The sequence below is a fragment of the Sinohyriopsis cumingii genome, chromosome 4 (assembly GCF_028554795.1).
Source record: "Sinohyriopsis cumingii isolate HCF-2022 chromosome 4, ASM2855479v2, whole genome shotgun sequence".
Taxonomy (NCBI): domain Eukaryota; kingdom Metazoa; phylum Mollusca; class Bivalvia; order Unionida; family Unionidae; genus Sinohyriopsis; species Sinohyriopsis cumingii.
Genome location: NC_142964.1, coordinates 124,623,990 through 124,651,834, shown reverse-complemented (window position 1 = coordinate 124,651,834; position 27,845 = coordinate 124,623,990). Strand labels below are relative to the sequence as shown.

At 34.3% G+C, this 27,845-nt stretch overlaps 1 protein-coding gene and 1 long non-coding RNA gene across 2 annotated transcripts in view; one reads left to right on the top strand and one right to left on the bottom strand.

Moving 5' to 3' along the window:
- Window positions 1–27,845, top strand: part of LOC149802038 (transient receptor potential cation channel subfamily M member 3-like) — a 228,530-nt gene that overhangs the window by 7,914 nt on the left and 192,771 nt on the right. The window lies entirely within an intron of this gene.
- Window positions 531–14,570, bottom strand: LOC149802039 (uncharacterized). The gene is made up of 2 exons (XR_016420497.1): window positions 14,435–14,570; window positions 531–1,462 (listed from the first exon to the last, which is right to left on the bottom strand). It is a non-coding gene; the product is annotated as an uncharacterized LOC149802039 (long non-coding RNA).

The window sequence follows — 27,845 nt, the reverse complement described above, 5'->3', positions numbered from 1 at the left end:
GGAATAACATTTTAATATTTATTCAGATTATTTGGATTCTGAAAGATTATTTCTTTTTCCTGGAAATATTTGAGTGAACATACAGAATTCTTGGACAAAGACATTTCTTGAAATTTTATTTGGAAATTTAAAGACCGGAATATTATTGTCTGGAATAACAAAGAACTGTAGACACTACAGGATTATACTGACTACAGTATACATTGTCTCCTTCCATTTTGGATTTTTTGTCTGGATTTGAACTTGAATTCATTAGAACATTTCATTACTAGGACTTCTAAAATTTAATTCTTGGATTATTTCTGGATTTGAAGTTCTTACTTTTTCATTTTTACATTGTTTTTCCAGGGAAATAGATTATTTGTTAAATTTTTCAAAGCTTGTTGTTTTCATTTTCTTTGTTATTAATTATTAAAGCCTAAATACATAACATAAGAATATATATATATATATATATATATATATATATATATATATATATATATATATATATATATATATATATATATATATTGTTGGCTTAACTTCGCTTGTGAAGACTTATGAAAGGAGATGTCTATGTCTGTTGAACATGTGCTGGTGGCTGACGAGCACAATATGACAGGCACGTCCATCCAGAGGAAGCAGGGGTTTGGGTTGTGGTTAGTGCTGCTGATGGTTACCATATTTTTTCCTTTGCCATCTTTTTTCCTTTAAGTTGGCCTGTCTGTGATGTTCAAAAGTGTCAGTGGCCCAGTGAACTGTATGTGACCAGCTTTCACGGTCAGCAGCGTGTGATGCCCATTGTCAATGTTCAGTGCCACTAGGGTCTTTTTCAAGGAGTCTTTATATATCTTTTGAGGTGCCCCTTTATGATGGTGGCCAGTGGAAAGCTCACCATACAATGCAATCTTTGTCAGGCAATGATCCTCCATCCTGGAGATGTACCCTATACAGTGTAGCTGTATCTTGATGAGCGTGGCCTCAATGCTGGTGATCCCTACTTGCTTGAGGACTAAACTTTAAAAGTGTTGGTGATGAAGCCACTCAAGTGGATTTTGAGGATGGTACAGAGGCAGCAATGATGGAAGCCTTCAAGGAGGCAGAGGTTGCGGCTGTAGGTGACCCAGGATTCGGTGTTATATATGAAGGTGGTCGGTATGACAGCTCTGTAGATGATGATCTTTGTTTCTCTCTTGTGATTGGCATTGTACCACAGTTGTTTATAGAGTCTGTTGTATATTTCTTTGTCGATCTTGGCATCCGAGATCTCACAGCCCAGGTAGGTGAACTGGTGGACTACATTCAGCTATCTGGTCAATGAAGATGTTTGGTGGCAGGTACTCTTTCTTGGAAGCAAACTGGTGAAGTACATCTGTTTTCTTTTGGTTGACCTCTAGACCAGAAAGCTGGCAAGTTTCTGCAAAGCAGGATGTTATGCGCTGTAAGGTGGCTTCAGTGTGGGCAACAAGGGTGGCATCATCTGCAAAGAGAAGTTCTCTAATCAGTTTTCCCCAGATCTTGGTATGGGTCTAAGTTGCAAAGATTGCCATCAGTACAAAATCGGATATTGATGCCATCTTTGCCATCAAGGTCTTCTGTTGGTTTTTGGAGCATCATGATATATCTATACATGTATGTATTTAAACACAGAGTACATGTACTCTAGTGGACATGAGCACAACTTTTAAGTAATGAATATTTGCTGAGTCTGTAATGGAGTTCATCATGGATTTTATCATAACAGTAGTTGGGTTTTGGGGGCTTTGCTTACTGTGTTTATTGTATTCACTCTGGGAGTTGACACTAAGCAAATGGATGGATAACCCCTGATGTCATAATCCTAACCATATTTCCATATTTGTTATGTGATTTAATGTTGGTTTTGGCTCCCAAAGATTCTGTTTTGTCAATTAATGATGTCATTTCATTAATTTCACATTGCTGATTTATTGCTAAACTTGGTATAAATATGCATTTGGTTCATGATCTTTGTTAAGTAACAACGTCAGTGAGTATCTAGGTACTTGTCCAACGATAATAACTTTGGAAAATGAAATCAGCCTTAGGGTACCTGTTTACCAAATTTTCTGCCAGTGCTTATAAAGACAGCACTCATTTTGTTTTCAAGTTACATTCCTTTTGATTAAGCTGCAAATACATGTACTTTTTCAGTGCCAAGCAGATGTCTACAATTGACCTTAATCCTATTGCTTATTTTCTCATGTGATGGCTCTTTGGCTGAGCTGCGAGTGTGGTACAGTGGCAAGTAACAGAGTGTTTATTTGATCTTGCTTCACAACTGACATGTGTCAGTTGCAACTTTGAATAGATTTCACAAATTGTAGGATCAAAGTTTTACTTGCACAGAGTTCTCAGAAATGCTTAATTGTACATATTTGGATGCAGTTTTTTTATTTGGGACGCAGAAAATCATGTGGGAGTACTCCGTACATGCAATAGCTGGAGGATGAATTCTTGGACTTTGTAGTGATCAGGGGTCAACCTACCATGTGACTAAAAAAAACTTCACCTTCTTCTCTTATGAATGTGACAAACAAACTCTTGCACATTCACAGGCATGCGTTTTGATAGATGATTGACCATTAATCCTCTCCCGAGTAAGTTAGCAATGCCCACTCTTATTTCCTTCTTCCAAACCTAATATATCCAGTGGCTTCAGAGATGCAGCTAACATAAATAAATTCCTTTGTATGAGGGCCTCAAGGTAGATTAGTTCTTGGCTAATTGTGTTACCCTCTCTAAATAAAGTCGTCATTATTATTATTATTACAAATCAATTTCAAAACGTTTTTTAAAAAAAAATTATATTTTTTGTAAGGGTTAACACCAAAAAAACTGACATTTAAGTTGATAAAAGTTGTGTACATCGAATTTTAGCAGCTTATTGGGTTATTGTATTTAATTTGGGTAGTTTAACTTTGCGTGTCCTTGGCCAGGATTTCTTATTTGGTCATTGGAAGCACTCATGGTTTAATTACATGATCATAGTTAGCCCTTTACTTTGCAATGATGCATATTGACAAATCTGATTCAGATACCCAGTACTACCACATTAAAGTCTTACAACCAAATTTTATCAATTATACAGCCGAGAGGTTGAACCTAGAAATTTAATATGAAGCAAATCCTTAGTAATCACAGAATTTAAAGCAGCTTAATGATTTAGTCTACACTCAGCTGTAGGATGCAACAGTGTATGTCATTTGTTAACATGTGCTCTGTATCGCATGGCTGCAACATTGTCATTTGAAAATTTGAACAGTACAGTTGAAAGATTTTTGACAATATATGGGTAGACTGGCATATGCCATTGAATGAACCAGTATTTACCCTATTTTTACGCATGTATTGGGGAAGCAGTAAAAGAAATTTGTGCAGATATCTTCCAAAGGGACCAGAATAATAGTTTGGCTATTTTGCCAGGATGACCAATTGATAATCCATGATCAAGAGACGAAAGTGAGCCCATTAGCAGAGGTCAAAATTACTCGGGTGCTAGCTTAGACAGGTTCCTTTTTAATGGGAAATTTGCAAAGGCTAACTTAAAATAAAAAAATACTGAAGTCACAAGCATTTTGTAATACATGGAGGTTTTCTCATTCTGTATGTGCTGACTTATAAGTTTAGTCCATAGACCCAGATCTATCATTGCATTGTGTGCTGGCAGATCTGGATCTGTGCAGTTTGTTAGGAGTAATCAGTAGAACAAGCAAGATAGACCCGGTTTGCAGGCATTTTATACTATGACAGATCAGCATCTTTGTTGTTTGCAGTTTGACTGGTCTTATAAGTAAGTATATATTGTACATAACAAATTGCATTACCCTTGGGTCCTGCAAACGTGGGTACATGTTATACTTGGAATATCTAACATTACATGAACAGGATGTTGCTACGTAAGTTGATTATATTTGACTGTCATCATTTTATTATCTTGTAATATTTTTAACAAAAGGATTCCCAAACCAGAAGGATGAGAATGCTGTTTACATGTCAAAATCTGATGCAGATATAATCAAGAAAACAAAGTTATGCATGATATAGATTGGGGTACATGTTGGGCTACATTTTAGCTGTCTAAAAATCCTTTAACACGATGTTTTTACTCATATTGATTGCATGTGACAACACACTTGTTTTTCTTGAAAGGATGACTGTATTGAAATCATCTTCAGTTCAGTAACAAAAGGTGGAATTTATTGTAATAAGCTTTTAAATGAGTATGTAACAAAGAATGTCAATGGAAACTCATGGCTATAAAGCATTAACAGCAGCTGGAAGATTGTTAATTCTTGAAAAGTAGTTGCTATACTTAAACTGTTTTCACATGGATTTCAAGCAAATACCATATGAATTAAAATTGTTCACTAAGTTATAACTTTTTATCTTTACTGAGCATAAATACCATGCAGAATGGTTGTTTACACAACAGGTGAGTAAGTAGACATGCATTACTTTAAGTTTGCCAATCAACAAACCAGTCTGCTTTGTTTGACACCAGGCTATCATAAGTAGGTACCATATAGATGTTGCTTGATGTTGTCAACTAGTTTTGCAGTTGCTGCCACTATTTTATAAGATTATCACATGAAACCAATTAACAAAACTCAGAAAAGTTGGAAATGCTATTGGTGCTTTCTTTCTGTGACTTGTACCATAAATTAGTTCAGCAAATGAACTTTTTGTGCAGACATGCCAACCTTCCCGTTATTTGCGGGAGACTCCCTGAATTCAACCGCACCTCCAGCATTATTATATTATTTTATCCCCGGAAAAAATTCATTTAGTCAAATAAAATCGAGAAAAATTTGTTTTGTTTAACGAAAATGTTTTGGAAATTTCCCAGTGTGTAAAACTGGAAATGTTGAGAAGTTCTTTGAAAAGCATGTAAACTTGGCAGGGGTTTGAAGAAACTTAGTAATGAAAACGACCAAGATCTTTGAAGATATTAACTACCGGTATATATAACTCGAACTCGTGGAGTCAATGACTTTTGCATTTATGATTAAAAGTTACTGGGTTTTTATAGTTTTTTTTACTGCATTACTATATTGAGCCAATAAGATTAACTGCCAAATGGTCTGTGGTCTTTGCATCTTCCTGTATTGAGATATTATTATTTTTACTGGATAAATAAACTCAAATGGTTTCGCACTTTGCTTTGTTACACCGAATGACGTAATCAAGAGCGCTCATTAACGACGCTGTCCAGCTGTTGATGAATAGCAGTATATATTGTAATGACAACAACAGAACAAATACATCAATCATTATATTTTCTTGCCGATACAAAAGACGAAGAAGGTCAATAAAATGAATGTGAATAGATTCTCAGTTAACAAAACAGTTGCCCTTTCTGAGTAAGCTGAGCAATGGGCTTTCTACACACTTATAATTGGTGAATTCTTTGGAAATCTTTCTGTACATTTGAAACTTCAACACAGAAGGGGCATTTTTCGGATTTATTGGAATTGAAAGGACTTTAGGAAACAAGAATTCATTCACCATGCTGTAAGTTAATTTAATTCTTTCACTTGTGTATTTTGAGAAATAAATTATTTTTAATTATGCAAAACTTGTTTGTTTTGCTATTTCTTGTTGCGTAGATTAAGACACTGGAGTCATAACATGGTATTGATGGCAAAAGTAAAAGATCAATGAGCAAAATTAACATACCGGTACATGTATTACTTACCCCGCCAGGATTCATGTTTGGTGACACACTCCTTCTTCAAAATATCTCAACCAGTTGAAAATGAATTGACGACTTGTGTAAGAACATGCCCAAAGTTAGTCATTACTCATAACTTGCTTAGCAAAACAATACACTGGTCATTTGATGTACCTAAATCGAACTTTGGTATATTTTTGAATCTGTTTGAAATGGGAACCTGTCTTCAGTTTTAACAAAATGAAATAAAAATAATGGATAAATAAAAAAAAAAATGCAACTAAAACAATGATTTTATCTCTTATTCTAGGCTGTAAAATTTAAAGGGCCGTACTTTTTTTTATCACATTGGCAAAAGTAAATCTTCACAGAAGATCGTTTTATGTACGAAAAATAATAGGATGACCGAAAAAATATTAAATTTTGTGTACGAAAAAATATGATAGAATTATTTATTATTTTTATGGTTTGATGGTGTACGAAAAATTGAAGGGTACAAAAAATAACATGAAATACGGTACCATGGCCTGATTTCTGCATGTTAATTCTTTGATGATAAAAGCATACAAACTTGTGTTTTGAAACTTTAACAATAGGCCTAGTTTGTAAATAGCAATTTGTGTTTTAAGATAATAATCGGTGATCTGGATATTTTAACTGCCTCTTGTATACTATTTTTGTCATAAAATAAATTTGAAATTGTAAGTGAACCATTAACAAGGAAATAGTGGCTGACATCAATGTCTGTGAAGCACCAATTTATTACATTGTCTGTTTTTGTAGATCATCAGGCAGATATTTGCAGAAGAATCTACAGTTCATTGAAAGCAAAGCCTAGTTATTATATTATTTAAGATTAAACTTTAAAATGCAATTATGTAGGTCAGACAATGCTTACGTTGTGGAATTCATGAGAAGCGTTGTAAGGTCAAAGTTTTCTGACTTGTATTTGTGAAAAAAAACAGAACAAATCAGGAAAGCAGATGCAGTTTAACCAATGCATAAAATTACTACAAGTAAATAGGCAAATAAACTGTAAGTTGGCAATCCTAATTATTTTGCTTGCGCATGATCAGAAGGGTAAAAGTTGGAGTTGTTTGTTTTTTTTTGTTGTTTTTTTTTGCTTAATGGACCCATCATTTTTGTATGGAGGCTGCTCTTTATTCCAAATGCCCACCATATCCTAGTTTTTGCAAAGGTTCACCTGTCTGTGTGCAGTTCAGACCAGTCTGCCTTAGATGCTTGGCCAAAAGGTCTAAAATCCGGACACAAAATTGCATTCCGACCACAAGCAAATTTTATGTGGAAAAAAAAAACGGGTCCAAAAAATGAGGTTTTTCCCTCTGTATTTTGTAGTGCAACTAGAACTTCCAGATTATTTTGGTATCATTGTAGAGCTATATCTGTCTGCTTTTTTGTAATACCACATGCGATGGTGAATCTTAAATAACCTTGATGCTGCAGAGCTCGGAAATAGGGTACAGCCTCATCATGCCTACAGGCAGGATTGGGGCCGAATGAATTAATGCCTGCACTGGAATGTGGCAATGTCATTATAACTCGACTCATTGCTAAATTGTTTCCTGCCTGTGTGTAGAGCCAGATTGCTGTTTTAACTGCTCAGGATTGGTCTGGGTGTCATTGTTTTTATGTTATCAAGATTTTTCACATGAAGCACATACATGTACATTATACTTAATCCTACATTTTGTTGTTTTAGGTTGCTGTCTTATTGCCGAAATAATTGCATTATGTATTCCAAGGTCAACTAACATCGGAGTGAGAAGTAAAATTGTCAGGAATATCTCACACATACTTGGCAGGCACATATCAGTCCTTTTCTACAAACTAAAGTCAATATTGCTTTAGTCTGACTTTACTTACTCTGATGTATTTTTTTCTGATAAATTTAAATTCTGACAGAAGCCCAAAAAATTCATGGGGCACAAATGTCAGATGACTCATAATTGGTGAACAGCGTTAAAAAAAAGTTTTTTCATGACATTTCTATATTGGTTGCTGCATTTAACTGGTACTTACGTATTATATTACTGTATTATATATTTATACGCTAGTTTGAGTTTCTATCTTGCTGTATCATCTATTTTAGTGGAAAGCTTGGTTTATCATAATAATATTTGTCATAAATCTTCAACATTTGTTGCTGCATTCAACTGACAGTTACAGATGATATTGCAATAGGTCTTAAGTTTATTAAGATGTTCTAGCAGTTCCTATCGTACCTCTCTTGTGTACACCAAAAACATGTTACATTATTTAAGTTTCATGTTAACATATTTTAAAGTTACATCTCTTGAATTTCAGCTGTTGTATTGAACTAACAATTTACAATAATATAGGCTTAAAGACAATATGCACGTAGTTCACATATGGCCTGCTTATTGGTGAGTGTTAAAGCTTTGTGTTAAAGTTTATATAGTCACATACCTTGAACATTTGTTAATGTATTTAACTGAAGTTTTGATAAATTATAATACATCTGTTATTATCTTCTTTTACTCGACACACCTCTAATGCATGTCATGCTTGCGCAAAAGCATGTTGTAAACAATGTCAGTGTGTTTATGTTCAAATATTTGAAAGTCTTTTGTGTAGAATAAAAAAACTGGCTTAGATTACTGTTCCATGAGTACAAGTGAAACTTTATATTTTTGAGGGTACCAATTAGGACGGCATGAAGAATTTGACTTGTTCTTTACATGTACCTATAGAATGAAGTGTACTATACATTGCTATTTCAAATTGCACTGTTTACCAGATTTGCTTAGTCACAGGAGGTATTAGAAGTTTTCTATGTGTATTTGCTGACAATAGAATATTTACTTTTATTGGAATCCAGATTATAAAAGAGATTCTGATTTTGCCATAGTCATCCAAAGAAGCATGAAAGTCTAGACACTTGTCTCCGCTCTGCCATAAGTTGAAATCTGCTAGAAACTTTCAAATGATTTTTTCCCTTTTGTTTTACATGTACCTTGTTTTTGAAAGTATTTGCCAAAGTAAATGGGTAATGTAGAAAATTTAGCAGTCATAGTATATATTGATCTGCTAGAAAGGTAAAATTATACCTCAGATAATGGAAATGATGTTTCAGCTGTCAAAATGAGGCATTGTTGTGGTCTCATCTGGGAGCAGTTTGGAATGTGTACAAGTAGTCCTAGTGTCAGGATCGCTGCATTTTGGATAAGTTAGTTTTTTAAATGAACATTTATGTCTGTATAACTATGTCTTAAAATATACAGTCAGATCTGTCGCTAGCGGCAAGTCATGTGAAAAGGCAAAGCTGGACATGCATATGGGTATAAAAGTTGACCTTTAAAAATTGGCTTTAAAACAAATAAATACCATGCAATGAATATTGTTATTGTTATTATTACATTATCAAGAATGTTTTATGTGCACTATTCAACAAAAACATAATTATGAGTATATGCTGTTCTCACAAATTTTTGTTTCACACAAGATTACAGGATCCTCCTCAGTTTATTCCATCCTGTAAATGAAATCATCACCAACTTAAAAAAATGTATACCGATTTAAGTTTATTCACACTATACAAACAAAACACAGTCAGCTCACATGAGGAAGCTGGATGTGACCTATGAATTGTAACTTTTCCGCCTTTACAGACATCTTTTGAATATTGAATGACCCCTGACCCAAACGAAAAAAGATATAACTTGTATATCTTCTCAAAGATGAATATTTTTTTTTCTCAGAGATGGCTTTTATTCACAGGCTAATAGATCAAGATACATATATCCAACTATACTTGTCACACTAGCAAAAGAGGTGGCTTCCATATCTGCCATTAACCACCATCCAGCAGGTGAATTCCTGAAAACCTTTACTCTAATGATCAAAATTGCCTATCTTTCAAATTTGACATCTAGACACCTCTGAGTTACTGTCATTTAACTGGAGTTATGAGCACAAGCAAAAAAAGAAATGTTTGCACATTGATTTATATAATATTCCTTTATCTAAACACTGCCTTGCTCATGAAGCAAATCTCAGTTTTCATGGAATGAGCAGTCAATAGAGATTTGCTCTAGTGACTGCTTAAAGCAGGGAGAAACCATTGTTTGGCTAGGAAACACCTGGTCGCTTTCCATGCAAGGCAGGTGATTATTACATATCGGACATTTGAATAGGAAACTTGCCTGGGAGGAAATGAGAATTGTCATTGTGAACAGGTGACTGCTGAGTAAAGGTGACCATTAGGACAGGTTAGACTACATATCTGTTTCAATATTAAATGAATTGACATTTTAATTACTTTTATACTCCAGAGAAGATATTAATCCACAACAATGCAACAGCATGCACATGGAGGAGGATGTGATAATTTTAGTAGCTGTGGTCTGAAATTGTGAAATGTGTATGTAAAAGATTACTGCATTGAAGACATAACGTGTTTATATTTACAGTTAGTCCAAGTTTCATCTGACCCTTGCCATCCTATTTTTGATATTTGGACATTAATGTTGGGGTGTAGGGTCTGAGTCCATTCCCTATCAAAATGTTGGAATTCGCCGACACCATTTGGTGTTGGCATGGGGTAGCCACTTACTAGCCATCCCAGCAAACTTGAATGACCTTTCATCGAGATATACATATATGATTTATTTTCTCAAAAATTGCAATCATAGCATTCATTATGTCTTTAATCTGCTAACAGACGAGATGAAAGTACATCGTTGCTGAAATTTGACCTGGCCATTTGCATTCCAAGTCACCTGACTACGAGGTTAGTGTTAGGACTGGTCGGCCTGGTGTCATGATAATGTGACTGGGTGGGACATCATGCTGCATGTGTGCGACATGATGCCCCAGTGCTAGACATCACTGTAAACTGCCACACTGCAGACATCGTAGCAATATGACTGAAAAATTGTTAATGCTACGTTAAAAATCCAAATCACACACACACACACAAGAATAAACCATTTCTAATGTTGCTCTAGGAAAACAAATCAAATGTATAAATGAAAGTCACGTAACATTTATATAAAAATTAAAAAACAAAACCTTCTAAAAATATTTATCGTGAAAACGACCAAAAATCTGTAAATGTTGCAGCCATTTGAAGAAAACCAGATTCACTATGCAGAGAGCATATGTCAATGTGGTAGTCACGTGACACCAACAAAAACATCGTTGACACATGCTCGGTACTTCTTTTAAATGGTTTTCTCCACCCTGCTGTTATACCAACAGATTTCTGGTCGTTGTTTTCAGAATAAATGTTGAAAATTAAATGTGCATTATATTTATTTACAAACATTAAGTGGCATATATAATATGTCCAAATTCTATGTACAACAACTTTGGAAATTTGTTTATTGTTGATATCATGTGACTATATGACCTCCGATGTCACTGACATTTAGGTTATGAGATTTGTATATTTAGGTGACTCGGAATGCAAATGGCCAGATCCAGGTCAAATTTCAGCAACGATGTACTTGCGTCTCGTCTGTCATCAGATTAAAGACACGATGAATGCTATACTCATGATTTTTTTTCAGAAAAATCATATTCCTGTCGATTTTATGCATATATATCTTGATGAAAGGTTGTTAAAGTTTGCTGGGCTGACTAATAAGCTGCTACCCAATGGTGTCTGTGAATGGTGTTGGCGAATTCCAACTTTTCGATAGGGAATGGACTCTGGCCCTACACCCCAACATAAATGTCCTATCAAAAATCGGGTGACAAGGGTCAGAGGAAACTCAGACTAATTTACAGTGTATGCTAGAATGTGGTTAGTGAAAACAGTCGAGGAAACCATGGAGCAGTAATTTGAATATTGACCTACTAGTGTGGGATGGAGGATGCAGTGAAAGTTATCAGACTGTTGTTGTTCTGACTTTACTAGCTACATGAACATTTACTAGCCCAACAATAATTTTTATTTGTCTCCATTAGTTGGGCATAAGAATAATTATTGCCCCATAAGAAATGCCAGTCTACACCCATTCACCACCAGCTGTTGGTCAGTGTTTATTCCCATTTAAAAAAAATGGATCACCAACCAGTCTCAGGCTTTGTTAGGTTCGAAACTTCACGTAATGAAACCTGGAGTTCTTAGCTTGTCCAGCTCTGAGGTGTATGTGGGTTAGCCATGATTAGATACTTAGGGAGTGTTACGTGTTTGAAATATGCAGATTCAGGTTGTTACATTACAATATTTTATTACATTTGTGTGAAATTGACACTTTATGGCATACAAATGTGTCCTATAGAGATGTAGTAAAAATATTTATAGCTGTGAAAAGTTATTTCACATAGTTGCCTGTTGTTGTGATTAAGGTGCATATATATAAGACAGTGTACTGCAGTGTGACCCAGCTATAACACAGTGGTTGGAGTCCATAGGACCCAACCGTGTTATAGACCAACCAAGACTCTTATCATCAACCAAGTCAGCTGAAGAAAATGATGCATGTACCCCCAAAAAGATGGCAGGTAGTGTTTGTAATAAAAGCAAGCACTTTTGATTAAATGAAGACAAAACTAGTCTGAAATACACCTGCATATTAACAACTAATGTTTGTGTAGTAAAGTCCATAATGTGTTAAGTACTGTAGATGTATATAAAAACTTCCATGAATTAAATTATAGTGCATTTTATATCTGAGCTTGCAGCTTCCATTCATGGTGCATTTGAATTTCTCCACTCCAAAACCAAGATTCTATATAGAAGTTTGAACAGCCAACAATCTTGTTGCAAAAACAGTTTTGCCTGATGGTATATTTTGTTGCCAATAATGTCAAAAAATCATAATTTGCTACATTGGCAAAGTACAGCGCAGTCCCTGAATAAACTTTTTATATATTATTTTTCATATTTTTAAAAAGAATATTTTTTGTGTATGAGAAATATACATGTGAAATTTCAGGAGCCACAACACACTTGTCTTGTATTAAAACTCTACACGATTTCTTCCTCAAAATGATAGTAAATGTTTTAGATGTTATTTTACATACGTTTTAGAAGCAAATATTTTTTGGGCATACAAGAAAAATACATGCATATGAAATTTTTTTGAGTCACACCACAATCATGTTATATCCGAATTCATGTTATAATGGAGCATGCTTTAGCAGGTGTCGTGCTGTATTCAGACTTGTGTTTTTATGTTCCACACCAGATTACTACAGATTACTCATTTTAACCCATCTTATAAATTACATCATTACTGAATTAAAATAATCACTGATCTTTGTTTGTTTTGTGTACCATGACCATTTTTTATAATGATTAACAGCTAACATATGACTTCAAAACAGGACTTGCTCTTTTATCTGCCAGTATGAATAAATTAGGCTTGGAAAGATCTGTTCACATTTATAAAAGAATAGCTAGATTGACCAGTGCACTAATGTGCAAGGCCTGTTATGTAGAGGGAATGCAAAGATGCTGTGTATGTCTATTTTTTGTGACCTATGAACCAAAACTTTGCCTTTACAGTTGAAGTTTCAAGTATTCACTGACTCCTGGTCCTGATGAAAACAGATATAACTTTTATATCTGCACAAAGATGAGCAATTTTTGTTAGAGAGCTTTAATTCACATGCAAAATAGATGAATATATCAAACTATACCTGTTGCATTGGCACAAAAAGTGATTCTTATCTCTGCTGCTACAACATGACTACTTTTCCCAACATTATGACAAGCAAAATACTTTAGTCTTCTTGTGTAAGGATGAAAACTGCCTCACTTTCAGACCTGACATATGCACACCTTTAATTAAAAATATAGTACATACATTTGAAACATGAAATGTTTACACATCAGTTCACAACTGTTGGTTAGGATAGGATAAACAAATTGAAACGTCAGAAGAATACATAATTATTAATTAATTATTATATTATATGATTATTATTTTCTGATAATGTTCAGCAACACACACAAACATATTTCCTATGATATATTTTTGCATTTGTTTTTTTCATTAATAATTCAGTTATGTTCAGTTAAAAAAGTATTGTATTTTTACCAAGTTTATATCCAAAACATTATTTAATTTTTTTTTATTTGTAGCCTTTAGTTGACATTGCTTTAATTTTGCCATCCCATTGTACTTTTTCTAAAAATGAACGCTAGATTGAAAAGAGAAAATTGAAAGTTTGCTACATTGGGACAGTGTTCTAATACATTTTAAAGCTAATCTTCCAAGTTTTTCTCGATAAAAGTATGATCGTTTGATAACCTTGGTTCATCAGTGGTCATTGTGTCTCAATCAAAATAATGCAATACCTGAGTACATACATTTTTATGTGAATAAATATACATAAGACTGATTACTTTCAACTTTTATGTTCTTTTATGAATGGTTTGTCTTTTTACAGCTTCTTTCAGTTTCATTAGAATTTGAAAATAGGCATTGATATTTTGGGGATGTTATAAAGTCAGCTTTATTATCTTAATATTATCAAAACAGTTTTTAATTGTTCCCTTAGTAAACAAGCCGTTTGGTATAATTTTGAACAAATTCAGTCTTAGACCAAAATACTTTGTAGTTTTTACATGGTTAAGACCATATGAGTACAATGAAGAAAAATATAAGCAGAGAATGAATGGCCAGAACTTATTGATTTTAAATGTTCAGTCTTATCTGTTCACTGGAAACCATACACCCATTGGGCCTGTATTTAATTAACTTGAACAATCCAAGACATGTCATTAGAAAATCTCATCTTGTATTAAAGTGGGTATGAATATACCTTGTAATATGTTGTCACCCATCAGCTGTCATTTGCCATTGTTAGCTCCCCTCTCTATGATCTGCATATTTATTTTGCCAATTGGGACAGTAAAACTTAATCTGAACACTACAAGCCATGCCGTAGACATCCACGATGACGGTGTGCATGTAGTCATTTACACTGGAAATGTAGATTTTCTGTACTCCATGATGCTTTATTGTATGTACTTGTCACCAATTACCATAATTTAATCTAGGGACTGGCACTAGACAATTTATTCAGTATCCAGGTATGTACTGGTACCTGTTAGCAATTACCATAATATAATCTTGGTACCACAAGCTGTTAGAATCCCTTACGGTGTCTACTTTTTTGCTGTACACATTTTGAAGTCCTATGGGCCAAATACATTGTATAATGACCAGAGGTATGATGTACTTTAAGTTGTCAAGTTAAGATAAATGAATCTTTCAGTCTAATGAATGTTGAGAGGGTTACTAGTTCATGTTCATTCATATTGTGCATGCACTGCACATTCCTTTTGTATAGCTTAAGGAAAAAGTGAGTAATTTCATAAACTAAGCAACATAAACAAACAAAACCAGCCAGTTTTGTAAAATTTAACACAGAATTTAATTATCAAAGTTATAAATGAAAATGTGAGAGGAACTTACGGTAGTATAAAGTGAATCCAGAATAATCCTGATAAAGTTCCATGAAAGTCATAAATGAATGAAAGGTTCTGTATGTGTTGCAAACCAGAAATGTACTGGTCCACCAAGAATTGTGACCTAAAGAAGGTGTCATACAGAACTCCTGCGAATAATTTATAACAGTTCAAGAATAATATTATATTCAAAATAATGAGCACTTTCTATTTCCACCGAACAGTCCAGACAAAATGTTTTGCCTTTGGAATAATATCTAAGTACAAAATGATAAACGTCTGCAGACTTACGACTGGAACGCAAGAAATGAGGATGACTCCAAAATCAGAATGAATCTAATTGCTCAGTTCTTTCCTGGTATACACCTGTTAAAACTAAATTTCAGACTACCCCACACAACAAGTCTGGCTACTCATTTTGCCTTGAATTTGACCATTCATGTGATCCAGCCCAACCAATGGGAAGTTAATGAAATTTCTAGAAACATCAAAACCACTTCAGCCAATGAGAATCTAATTAAAAGACCCATTGAATCATATTATTAAGATTATTATTATTAATTGTCAGCATGTATATAAACATCTGTCTGTAGATCCTATGTAACTCTTGTTCTTAACAAACTTGGTCACATATGCAAAATCTTACTAAAGATATTCACCTCTGTGTGGGTTCAAGTCTCAGATTCGGTTAATGTGGGTATGAGAGAAAGCTTGCCAGTAGCTTCTTTTGGGTCAGTGGTTCTTTCCGGGGTTTCCCGGGTTCTTCCTCCACCAGTGTTTCTCTTTACCCTCATTTGCGCTTCAGAGACCCCCAAATTTTTAATTTGACCCACAGTTTTGATACCAAAGTTTGTTTTTAACTCAGTCTGACCCCCAGTTTTGACACCAAGGTGATTTTTGACTCTTAGTCTTGCACCCCTAGGGGATACACTGTCCACCATTAATACTGGCCGCCATGTATAGCCTATCGTGTGCTGAAAAATGGCATTAAACCCTACAACAACAACTAAAGATATTCTGTACAATTTAAAGCCAAGAATAAAAATTTATTTTTGTATAGATAAAACAATGTACCAGGAATTACAAAAGTTATATATATATATATATATATATATATATATATATATATATATATATATATATATATATATATATATATATATAAAATTGGGGTCCAAAAAGATGGATTGTGTTAATAGTGGGGTCGCGAACGTTACTGCATGGTTTTGACTATTTTCTTTTTCAGAGAACAATGCATTGGCACATATACATGTATTCATGAATACGGTATTAACACCGTTTACTATCGTGCCGTCGTGGCATGCAGTTCATCCATAATGCATATAATTCCATTGAAAAGTTGTACACAGATTTTAAATATTCAATAATTTTGTCTCAGATCATTGTGTTTGAATTTAATAGCATGAACAGAGTATTAATACCCTTTACTTCCCGTCTGATATCATACCGTCGGGGCTTGGAGTTAGTCCAATATACAGTGTAATTCCATTGCAAAAATTGCATACATATTTGAACTATTCAATAATTTTGTCATAGGTCATTGTGTCTGAATTCAATGGGAAAAATTAACAGCAAAATTAGGTTAAGAAGGATGAATCACATGTACAAATTTCATACTGCTGAAATTTTATTGTATGCATTTCCGTGTACATTTATGTATCGCAAATTTGCAATAATTGACGCTTGTACGCCTATTTGTTTGAAAAACTACATCAAGAATAATTAACAATCAACACATGCTTTCAACATGCATATAAATTTTACTTCAGATTTTGTGAATATCGAAAGAAACATTTGAAAACTACTATGCTAATCATTGCGCAAAGTGCAGAGAACGACTTGGCATTTCTGAACTTGCTTTTCCATAATGGTAAAATAGTTTTTAAAAGATAGGAAATTAATAACGAGTTCATAAGCAAACACCATACACATGTTAAACCTGAGAACTAAGTGCAATAGGCTGCAGTTGTCACAAACTAATTTTTTAAATTTGTTTAAAGCTGAACACATGCAGAGTCCAGCAAAAATGTTGGCAGCTTTTGTTTTTTGTTTATTAAATTGTGAGAATCTTTTATCAACCACCGCATTGTCTGCTGCTTGGTTGTGTATGCAGTTAAAGAAGAAACCCATGTTGGCTATTGTTTGAGCAATGATTGTATACAGAATTAATTGAAGACAATCACAAAGACGACTTACTGGCTTTACTTATGGATCAGTAATAAGTAACATTTCCGATAATATTTATTTTTGCACAACACTTCAGGAACCTGGTGAAATTGTTAAATTTCAGAAGATACGCCACGATCATATTATATTCGAATTCATACTCGAACTCTTCCCCAAAATGATAATAAACATTTTACACACTATTTCTCGTACTTAAAAAAAAATATTTTTCCGGGAACAAGAAAAATACACGTGCATGTATTTCAAATTTAAGGAACCATGCCACGTTTGTATTATATTCAGATTCATACCCAATCTCTTCCCCAAAATGGTAATACTTTTTCATTTGCAAATGAATATTTACGATTTCAGGAGCCATGCCACGATGGCGTTATAGCAGGGTAAACATTAATGACTTTTAAACACTGAAATTAGTGTGAAATGAGGCATTTAGGTTATATGATACTTTGATACATATATATATTAATGAGACAAAATCAAGACCAATACCAATAATGGTATACATAAATTTACATACTGTGCCTAAATTATTTGATGCTAACAACTTAGCTACCTATGGTCATTGTTCAACTATGCGTTAGATTTAATGCTTTACAGCATGACTTCTTGGGTTCTAAATGATTCTTGGGTTTCTGCAGAAAACTCGTTTCTAAATTTGAGGAGCATATGGTTGGCAAATGTATTTGCTGAAAGGAAGGGTTATGTATTTACATATATCTGATTGTTGGGCCTGTGTTTGGTGACACAACATTTAAAATTGGGAAAAAATTGGGGCAAATATATACTGAAGATATCTTTGTCTGAAATACTGTAACTTTGGTGGTATTACAGAATTCCTGATTTATAATTCCATTTGATATTTATGGCCATTATTAAACTGGGGTTGGCTGTTAGTTTCCTTGGTGTAAATATATCCTTGGCTTTCTTTTCTTTTGTTATGTTGTTTAATTATTAAGTTGATGGGAAGGTGCTCTGTTTTGAGCTGTCTGTAAACAGGCTTGGACTGAATGTTTGTTCCCACACCTTGTTGAACTGATTTGCCCACTTAAGTTACTGTGTTGACATAACTGCCAGTAACTGTCTATTAAAGACATTGTATGAGTGAATTTGTCATGGCTGTCCCCACATTACCTAATAAAAACTTCAGCAGATGACAGGTTCATCAGATGGTGAATTTTGAAACCTAAGCAGTGAGTAGGAAATATTATATGCTAGGGACTTGACTGACATCATTTCATGGTGTTAATGTGTGGTTATTATTTTGTTTTTTAATTACAAATATTGTCAGTTAAAGCACTCTTTATCAAAGTTGTGAAATGATATACAACAATTTTCATATCAAAGTACATATAGCAGTTGTACCCACATGGTCTTTCTAGTGGAACTAGTTTTTCCTACCTTTTTGTGCAGCTCCAGGGATTTCCCTTATATTTCCAAATTGACCCTAAAGTCTCTCCTTATTTTCCGTATTATTTTGAAAATCAATTAACATACACTCTGCATGAATGGCCGTAAGAAAGTGAACTCATTTATGGTCTTTATAATGTGGTGCAGAATATTTGTATATGCATGTTTTGGTCATGTTACCATGTATTTGAACCATATAACTTTAGAGGAGCACAGCAGAAATTATACTTAAAGGTGATATGAATACTTTGATTGCATTATTAAAATTATGAATATTTACATATATTTAATCAACTTCCACTAGAACAAGCAATTTAATTTTGTTAGTTTCTAAAACATTAAAATTTTAGTCTAAAACAGCATAAAGATATGTTGGAACAACCCCTATAATTGACATGAGGGCACATGCACAGACAGCTTCACAGTGTTAGTAGTCTGTTGAAACCATAGGTTTACTGATGTTATAAATGAGTAACCTCAATGCTGATGTGAAAATTCAATGAGAAGCTGTGCAGAACAAACTGTACATGTTTCTACTGGACAATTTAGGGGCCCCTAGTGGTCTAAAGTGCTCACCGTTACAGATCACTGCCATTTCACCTATCTGCATGGGTTCGAGTCTCAGGTACGTGAGAAAGCTTGCCAGGAGCTTCTAGTGGGTTGGTGGTTCTTTCCAGGGTTTTCTCTGGTTCTTCCTCCACCATTATTACTGGCCAGTGATTTCCCTGGTTTTTCCTCCACTATTTATACTGGCTGCCATGTAAAGCCTGTCTTGTGCTGAAAAATGGTGTTAAACCCTATAATAACTACAATAACAACTGGACAATTTAAAATTGAATGTAATTCTTTTAAACTTGGACATTTTGGATACTGAAAACAATTAAATTGCTTGTTCTGTTGGCATCTGATGAAAGTATTTAGCTATTTGCAGTTACAACAATGTAATCTAGATACTCTTGCCATTAATTGCTATATTGTACTCTACTCATTTGTAATCAGCGTTAAATAATTGGTGTAATTACCATGATGGACACTTAATCCCTGAGAACATTGATACAGCCTGGACTAGAGGCAGCCAGTATGTAAGGGCATGCTGTTGTTTGAATTTATGAAGTTAAATCAAGTAAAAGTTTTATTTTTTCTCTCAATAATTTACAATAATTTACATAAATCCAAACTAATTTTCATTATAAAATATCCCAATTGTCCATTTATCCATACCTTTTTAAAAAAAAGTAGTCCTCATTAATCACAACTTTATCACAAAGGGTTGCTAGAAAGTCTGCACATATTTGCATGGTATCACTGTTGATTTGTCAATAGAAATCAAAGTAAACCAACAATTTTGTTTTCTTTTTGTTGGTTTCAATGGTATCTTTTGTCATTATTAGCTGAATCATGCACATGAAATGGGAATCAAATATCTTTCCCATGGACACATCTAAGTAGCTAACCTGGTCTGGCCTGGTTGGGTATCACACCCATGACCCTTTGATTACAAGTCTGACACTTTACTAACTTAGCTACTGCTGCTTCCGGGACACTGAGTGGTCTAAAGTGCTCTTCGTTACGGACAACTGCCATCTCACCTCTGTCTGCATGGGTTTCGAGTCTCAGATTCAGCCAATGTAGGTATGTGAATAAAACTTGCCAGTAGCTTCTCATGGGTTGGTGGCTCTATCCGGGGTTTTTTCCCGGGTTCTTCCTCCACCATTAATACTGGCTGTCATGTATAGTCTATTGTGTGCTGAAAAATGGCGTTAAACCCTACAACAACAACTGCTGCTTTCTGAACCATAATTACCAGAAGGCAGATATTTAACTTTTTGAGAAAGGAAAGATAAATATGTGACAACTCACAATGTCTTTAGGCTTGTTAAAGATTAATGAAACATATTTGCCAAAGCGTTGTTGATTTTTTATTGTAGACAATTTCGTTCTTACTTTTGCTGATCTTTATCGATATATTTCGTTCTTCACCGGCAGGCCATTGTCCATTGGGTCATTTGTGTTTTCATTCAGCCATAAACTCAACAGTAGACAAGATAATGTAAAAGAATTACCTGTCTTTCATACAACAAAAGAATGTGACACTGATTAACACAATATATTAATAAAAATCTATCATAAAAGGCTGTCATTCTCATTATGTATGCTTTCTATCCATTGGCTTTCATGCACCCATCTGTTTTAACACGTACCATTTTTACTCACAAGTTCAGACTGCACAGACTGACTCAGATCTGCTGTTGCAGCTGGCAGATCTGGGTCTGTGCAGTTTTTTTTAGGACTGATCATTAGAACAAAGAACATACATCAGAATATTCTGGTTCAGTGTGATTGCAGATCAGGGTCTACACTGTTGGCAGCTAGAATCTACTTATAAACACAAGTATGCTACTTAAATTATTTGTACAAAATTTAAAGTAAATGAAACTACCGGTAATGTATTATACCAGAAGCTAATCTATTTGAATGTGTGCTACAACTTTACAGTTGAATTGTCCATACATTCTCATTTCACACCTGATTAATTTTTCCTTTTATCAGATGGGTTGCATATATAATAAATAACTAAAAGTATAGTGTCATAAACATGTTTGCTAAATGTAAAAACACCCATCTCTGGCCTTATCAGTGTTCTATCTAACTTGCTAAAATTATATAAAAATGTCTTTATAATTGGTCATTTTAAGTAGAAATATTTGTTATTGATTGCTGTATTTAAACAAAATGGCCAATATATAGCATCCCTTGGTATGGCAGATGTTTGATAATGGCCAGTTTTAGTTTACAAGTAATACATACTGGTTGTCAGCTGGGTAAATTTTTTTGAAGCTGTTTCGTTTGAAGCATTCTAAAGGCATAATCAAATTCAGAATGGTTCTCAGTTTTGCTTAAAACATGATTTCAGACATTTATACTATTTTTTGACCATACATTGTATCTTTAAAAATTCATCTTACACCTGACACTCTTGCAGAAGTACTTTGTATCTTTAGAGCACCTACTAATTAAGGAGTGTTCAGATTTCATATTTGGCTATCTTTGGTCCTAATGCAGTTGCCTCCCTTGTGATTTCATTACCGTTGAATTCACATGTAGATGTACCTAACGTCTGTCAGATGATATACTTCTGGCAGCAAGCTTATTTGTTTGTATCACAAAGATTTTTGTTATTGTTTATCAGCCAAATCACAGCATAAACAGGTATTAAATAGAAATTTTAAACCATTTGTCTTTTTTTCCCCTTTATGTAAAGGACATATTTAATTTCAAATCAACATTAACAAACAGTTGGTTACCTGTTGTTTTAGGACATGCATTACCATGACATCCTGTAAAGAAGCATTTAGATAGCATAGTGATTTAGCATTAAGACGACTCGTTGCCAAATTTATCCTAATTGGTAACATAATGATGACAAATTTGCTTTGAAACAAATCAGTATAACTGTTGATATCAGCTTTAGTGTTTGCTCTCTGCCTTTTGAATGTATTTTTTTCAGAGAAACAAATTAAACTGAAAAATATAGCAGCATTGGCACAGAGATCTTGCATATTCAAAATAGAGACAATTAAGTTAAAATAATTTTGATGCCAATAAATTTTAACAGTCACCAGATTATGTTTTTTTATCTTCAGCTCATATATTTGTTATTGTTAGATATAAAGTTCTTCACAGGATATAAGATGAAGATTTCAGTGACCCTGTTATTGTACAGTTGTCCTTGATGGGTTAAAGTTTAAAGTAATAATTCCTTGCCAGATGTTTCATGATAACATGTGGATATGAATGTGGAAGTTTTATTTGTTAATACTATACTATAGTGCATGGTTTGATCCCTGACCGAGTCATACCAAAGACTTACAAAAATGGTACTAACAGCTACCTCGCTTGGTGCTCAGCATTAAGAGGTTAGGGTTAGGACTGGTCGGCCTGGTGTCAGAATAATGTGACTGGGTGGGACATCATGCTACATGTCTGGAGCATGATGCCCCAGTGCTAGACATAACTTTCTCACCCATGCGACAGAGAAATCTGCTTGTTTTGCTAACCTTACTTTTCCTGTCTCAGTCTAGTCATCTCAGACCAATCGTCTCAGTCAAGGTGTCCACGCGCTCAGAACTACTATTAAAAAAGAAACCCTTATTGTCTTCTGCTGTGCCTGACGTAGTTGTACTAAAATCAAACAACAACAACAACAGCAACAAATATATAACAAAACTATAGTAACTTAAGTTAAATCCATGTTTGAGAACACACCTTACAAAAACATTTAGAGAGAGAGACAAAGACTAACGCATATGATGTCGAGCTTTTTGGTATTATGCTTGTTCATTTCACACAGCATGATCAATTCTATCCTATATGCTGTCCTAGCTCAGTACAGTTTTAAATCAGCATCACTAAATGTAGCTAAAGTTACCTAATTTTAAATACTTCGTGTGAAACAAAGTATATACTGTTAGCTACATTTAATGACGCTGACCTGAAAATGACTGTGCCACAAATAGGATAAAATTCTCAATGCTGTGTGAAATGAACAATACAATAGGAAACACTGTTCCATGCATATAGACTATAGACCTATACACTTCATAGCCTCCCAACTCTCTTAACAACTACGGAAAACTTAGTAACAGCCAGAAAAGTGTTATATAAAACATGCTTTTTTTCCCTAATTTTATTAAGCATCTCCATTGTGCCCTGGGTGAATCAAAAAGATACCTACAATATTTAATGACAAATAATACATTTACCAGCCAGAAGGAATCATTTATCTGTCAGCACATAATTTCATAAGCAAATTTCACAGTAGCACTTGCTATATTTCCAGGACAGAAAAATAAATCTTCAAAGAATCCGTGAACTTGAAAGTTTAGCACATGGTTATCTGCTAGAGCCCGTTTTTGGAGGGTCTATTATTATACACAGAGGTAATTTTACAGTCAATATTTAGGACAACACAAGTATGTCACACACAGTTTCACCTACTCCAAAGAAAAGAACAGTTATATACGATAGTTTCCCATGAATAATCTAAAGAAAGATGTTACTCTTCGTTACAGCTTGTACCAAGTATAACTATAGTAGAGCTGAGTAGCCAATATCGTTTTATTATTTACAATATAACTTTTCAAAATTGGAACTAATGAAAATAAAACAGTTTCTTGCAATAAATATTAATTATTTATTGTCAGTTTCATATAACATCCATATATTAAATGTGATAATACCTCATTATTATGCGACGTTTTATGTTTTTATTTTTCTTTGCTCACGCGTATAAACTGTGTACTGCGGACCCCATGGTCACACCACAGCCCTCATTAACATATTTATATTAATGCGCCGCATGTAAACATTGGACGTGAACACTAGTGCAGAATTCTTTTTACTTTAAAGGAAAATATTGGATGAGAAAAATAATCTATGTTGAGGTTTGGACCGAGACAAGGAAATCTCAGTCACGGGTTTAATTATATGTCTCCCCACTCGGGCAAGACTTGTGGGGAGACAAATAATATAAACCCTTAACTGAGATTTCTTTGTCTCTGCCCAAACCCCAACATAGATTCTATATATCAACTGCCACATTGCAGACATCGTAGCAATATGACTGAAAAATTGTTAAACTACGTTAAAAATCCAAATCACATCACACTATAGTGCATGTATCCACTAAGTAGGGGTGGAAGAAGAAAAAAACATTTCCTTAAGCTCATTGTATTGGTGTTTAAACTTACAACACTTCATAACACATTGGATTCATGGTCATATATTGTTTTGTAAATATTTTGTGATCCTTTTCATGTTTTTATCTAAACATATAGGAATGTTGGGATGTGTAATACATTCATAACAGTCTGGAGAGAATTTGAAGGATGAATCACTACAGTCTAGGTTAAATTCTCAGCATTTAAACCAGTTTCTGGTCATTTGGTTTACGAAGCAATGATTCGTAAAGAAAATGTTGTCTTAACCCCAGATATATCATGGTTTATAAAAACTAATTGAATTATCTCCAGTCCTTTATTTTGATTTCCATACTTGATATGAAATCCATCCCAAGTCACAACCTTAAGCACTCAACCAGAAGGTCTACCCCTAGGTTTAGTATTCTGTAACTAGATGACATATTGGGATGTTGAAATGTCTTAGTTAAATTGTCATTTGGCATACTGCACAGATTTTGCTGGAAATGACTTACCATTGTTGATTAGAAGTTTGTTGAAATATGAGACTGAACAGAATTGAGGCATATCACATCATGATGATAATGGGGCAAAGGGTTACATATTTTACCTCAGTTGTAGTTACAATAATGAAGTCTACATACTCCTATTAATTGCTATTTACAGTTTCTACTGTAATCATTTGAAATCATGTGGATAAAATACATGGTGTAATTACCATAATGGTCACTTAAACCTTTAGAACATAGAAGCAGCCTGGACTAAAGAGACAGCTATTATATTAAGGGGCTTAAACTAAGTATTAGGACACTAAAACCCAACAAGCACTCAAGTTTCTAAACATAATTTGTTTAAAATATAAAATCAAACAAAGTACAAGAATTAAAAATAACTTAGCAGTGTATGAATTTCTAGTTCTGCAGCATGATGCCCCAGTGCTAGACATCACTATAAACTGCCACACTGCAGACATTCACTGGAAAATTGTTAAATATTCATTAAAAATCCATATCCGAATCCAAGTAGATGTAAAATATGCAGTACCACATTGTGGTATAAAGAGCTGCTTGGGTCTTTTCATTCAGTCTTAACATTTAATTATTTTAAAATTTATTTAATTAAAGCTTAATTGCTTTGGTGGTCTAAGTGGTTAGAATGTCTGCCTCAGATGCAGGAGGTCACGGGTTCAAACCCCGGCTAAGTCATACCAAAGACCTATAAAAATGGTACTAGCAGCTGCCTCATTTGGCACTCAGCATTAAGAGGTTAATGCCAAGACTGGTCAGCCTGGTGTCTAGGACATTATGCTACATGTCTGTGACATGATTGCCCAGCATTAGACATCACTATAAACTCAGTGTATTTCCTACAGGTGAAAGACTGAGAGTGAAAAATCCCCTTGGTGTCAGAATTAGTGGTCAGAGTGGGTGAGAAACAAACTTTGGCATCAAAACTGGGGGTCAAATTAAAATTGGGGGGTCCCTGAAGAACAGATGAGGGTAAAGGGAAACACTGAAACTGCCACACTGCAGACATTGTAGCGATTATGATTGAAGAATTGTTAAAGCTATGTTAAATATCTAAATCACGCACACAAACATAATTGAAGCTGCACTGTTTAATTCTTTCATTATTTTGCAAAAATTAAAAATTGATTTCTAATGTTTCAAGCACATTTACTTTCATGTTGCCATAGAGCAGAAACAATTTTACTTGATTGAGTATTAACTTTTGTTTTTAAAAAACCCACATACATACATAAAGCAGTTTATGTACATGTACTTGTTTTTATTTTTCAGAACATTTTACCACCCTGCAATTTTTATCCATCTTTTATTTCTGTAATAGCTACCAATTTTGATAATGCCTATAATACATGTAGCTGGTTTAGTTGGGCTTTGTTTTGGGTGAGTCACCTGACTGGGTGAGTTGATGTTTAGAGATTATTTTTTCAACCTCTAGGTCTTGTGTCATTGTGCATTGTCAGTCGTCTGTGAAGAATTTCTATTTTCTATTTCTCCCAATACCACTGGACATGTTTCAATCAAATTTGGCAGATAGTGTCCTGGCGTGAAGGGCTTTAAGATTTATATAGATGCTCATAAATAAAAAAAAGTGGTTGCCATTACTACAACAGAAAAACTGTTCAACGACAGCAAAGAAACCACTCAGCACAATTTAAGTGAAATTTACAGAAAACATCCTAGCACATAAGCCATGGAAGTATGTATACAGGAAGCAGATTTGACATCAGTTATGACCATTTTTCTTAACAACATTTACCAGTAAATGATTTCTCAAAATCACTAAACAGAATTAAGACAAATTTGACAAAATTATGGTATAAAGACTGTTCTCCACATAGCCTTTCACAGTAGCAGTTCTGCTGTTATTGTTGAAGTCCACAATGCTTTAGAAACTGCTGCTATGTTATGTGCTTATGCCACAACATTTTTTTTTCTCCATCTTTCCTTATAAAATTAATCTGTTAGATAAACATCCTGTCACCTAATTCAAATTCCTGTTACTCTAATGGCACCTGTTCTTACCTCTTCCTTGGTATTTAATTGCATAATCCAGGATGGTCATTCACTCAGCAGTTCTCTTTTTTTACCTGGATTACCCAGCTGCTGGTATGCAACATTGAATGTAGGGCTTGTCCTTGTACTGTCAGTCACAAAATGAGATGGTGATTATTGAGTCTGGTAGTGTGTGTTATATATATATTTCAGCCATTTTAATTTTACAGTCATATCACTATGATGTCTGCAATGTGGCAGTTTATAATGATGTCTAGCACTAGGGCATCATGCTGCAGACATAGCATGATGTCCCACCCAGTCACATTATTCTGACACCAGGCTGACCAGTCCTTACACTAACCTCTTAATACTGAGTGCCAAGCGAGGCAGCTGTTAGTACCATTTTTTAAAGTCTTTGGTATGACTCGGCAAGGGCTTGAACCTGCAACCTCCTGCATCTGAGGCAGACACTCTAACAACTAGTCCACTGGAGTGGTATCAAACCCAAAAGACATGGGCATATCATCATATACAGTTTTAGCACTAGTGTTTTTTTATAAAAATTATACAGATTGATATGTTTCATTTTGCATGTATTGATTAGTTTCCTTTTAATTGAATTTACTGTGGTAAATTCCATATCTGATTCTGCACTTAGTTCAGACTGTGAATCTGACTAATTGAGACTACAGTCTATTCACACCTTTGATAATTCTAACCAATTTCATTAATTTTAACACCTTTTTAATCAGTACTTAATTGTTCTATCACTACCTAATTTTTCTGAATGTGATGTTATCTACCATGGCCTTGATAACATCAGTCCATTTCTTGGGACTTGCTGGGATTTCAAATCATTGTGGGTATTTCTAATAGATTTTGATCATGCAGTTATTTTGTCCCCAAGGTTTCCATTTCTTGTTATG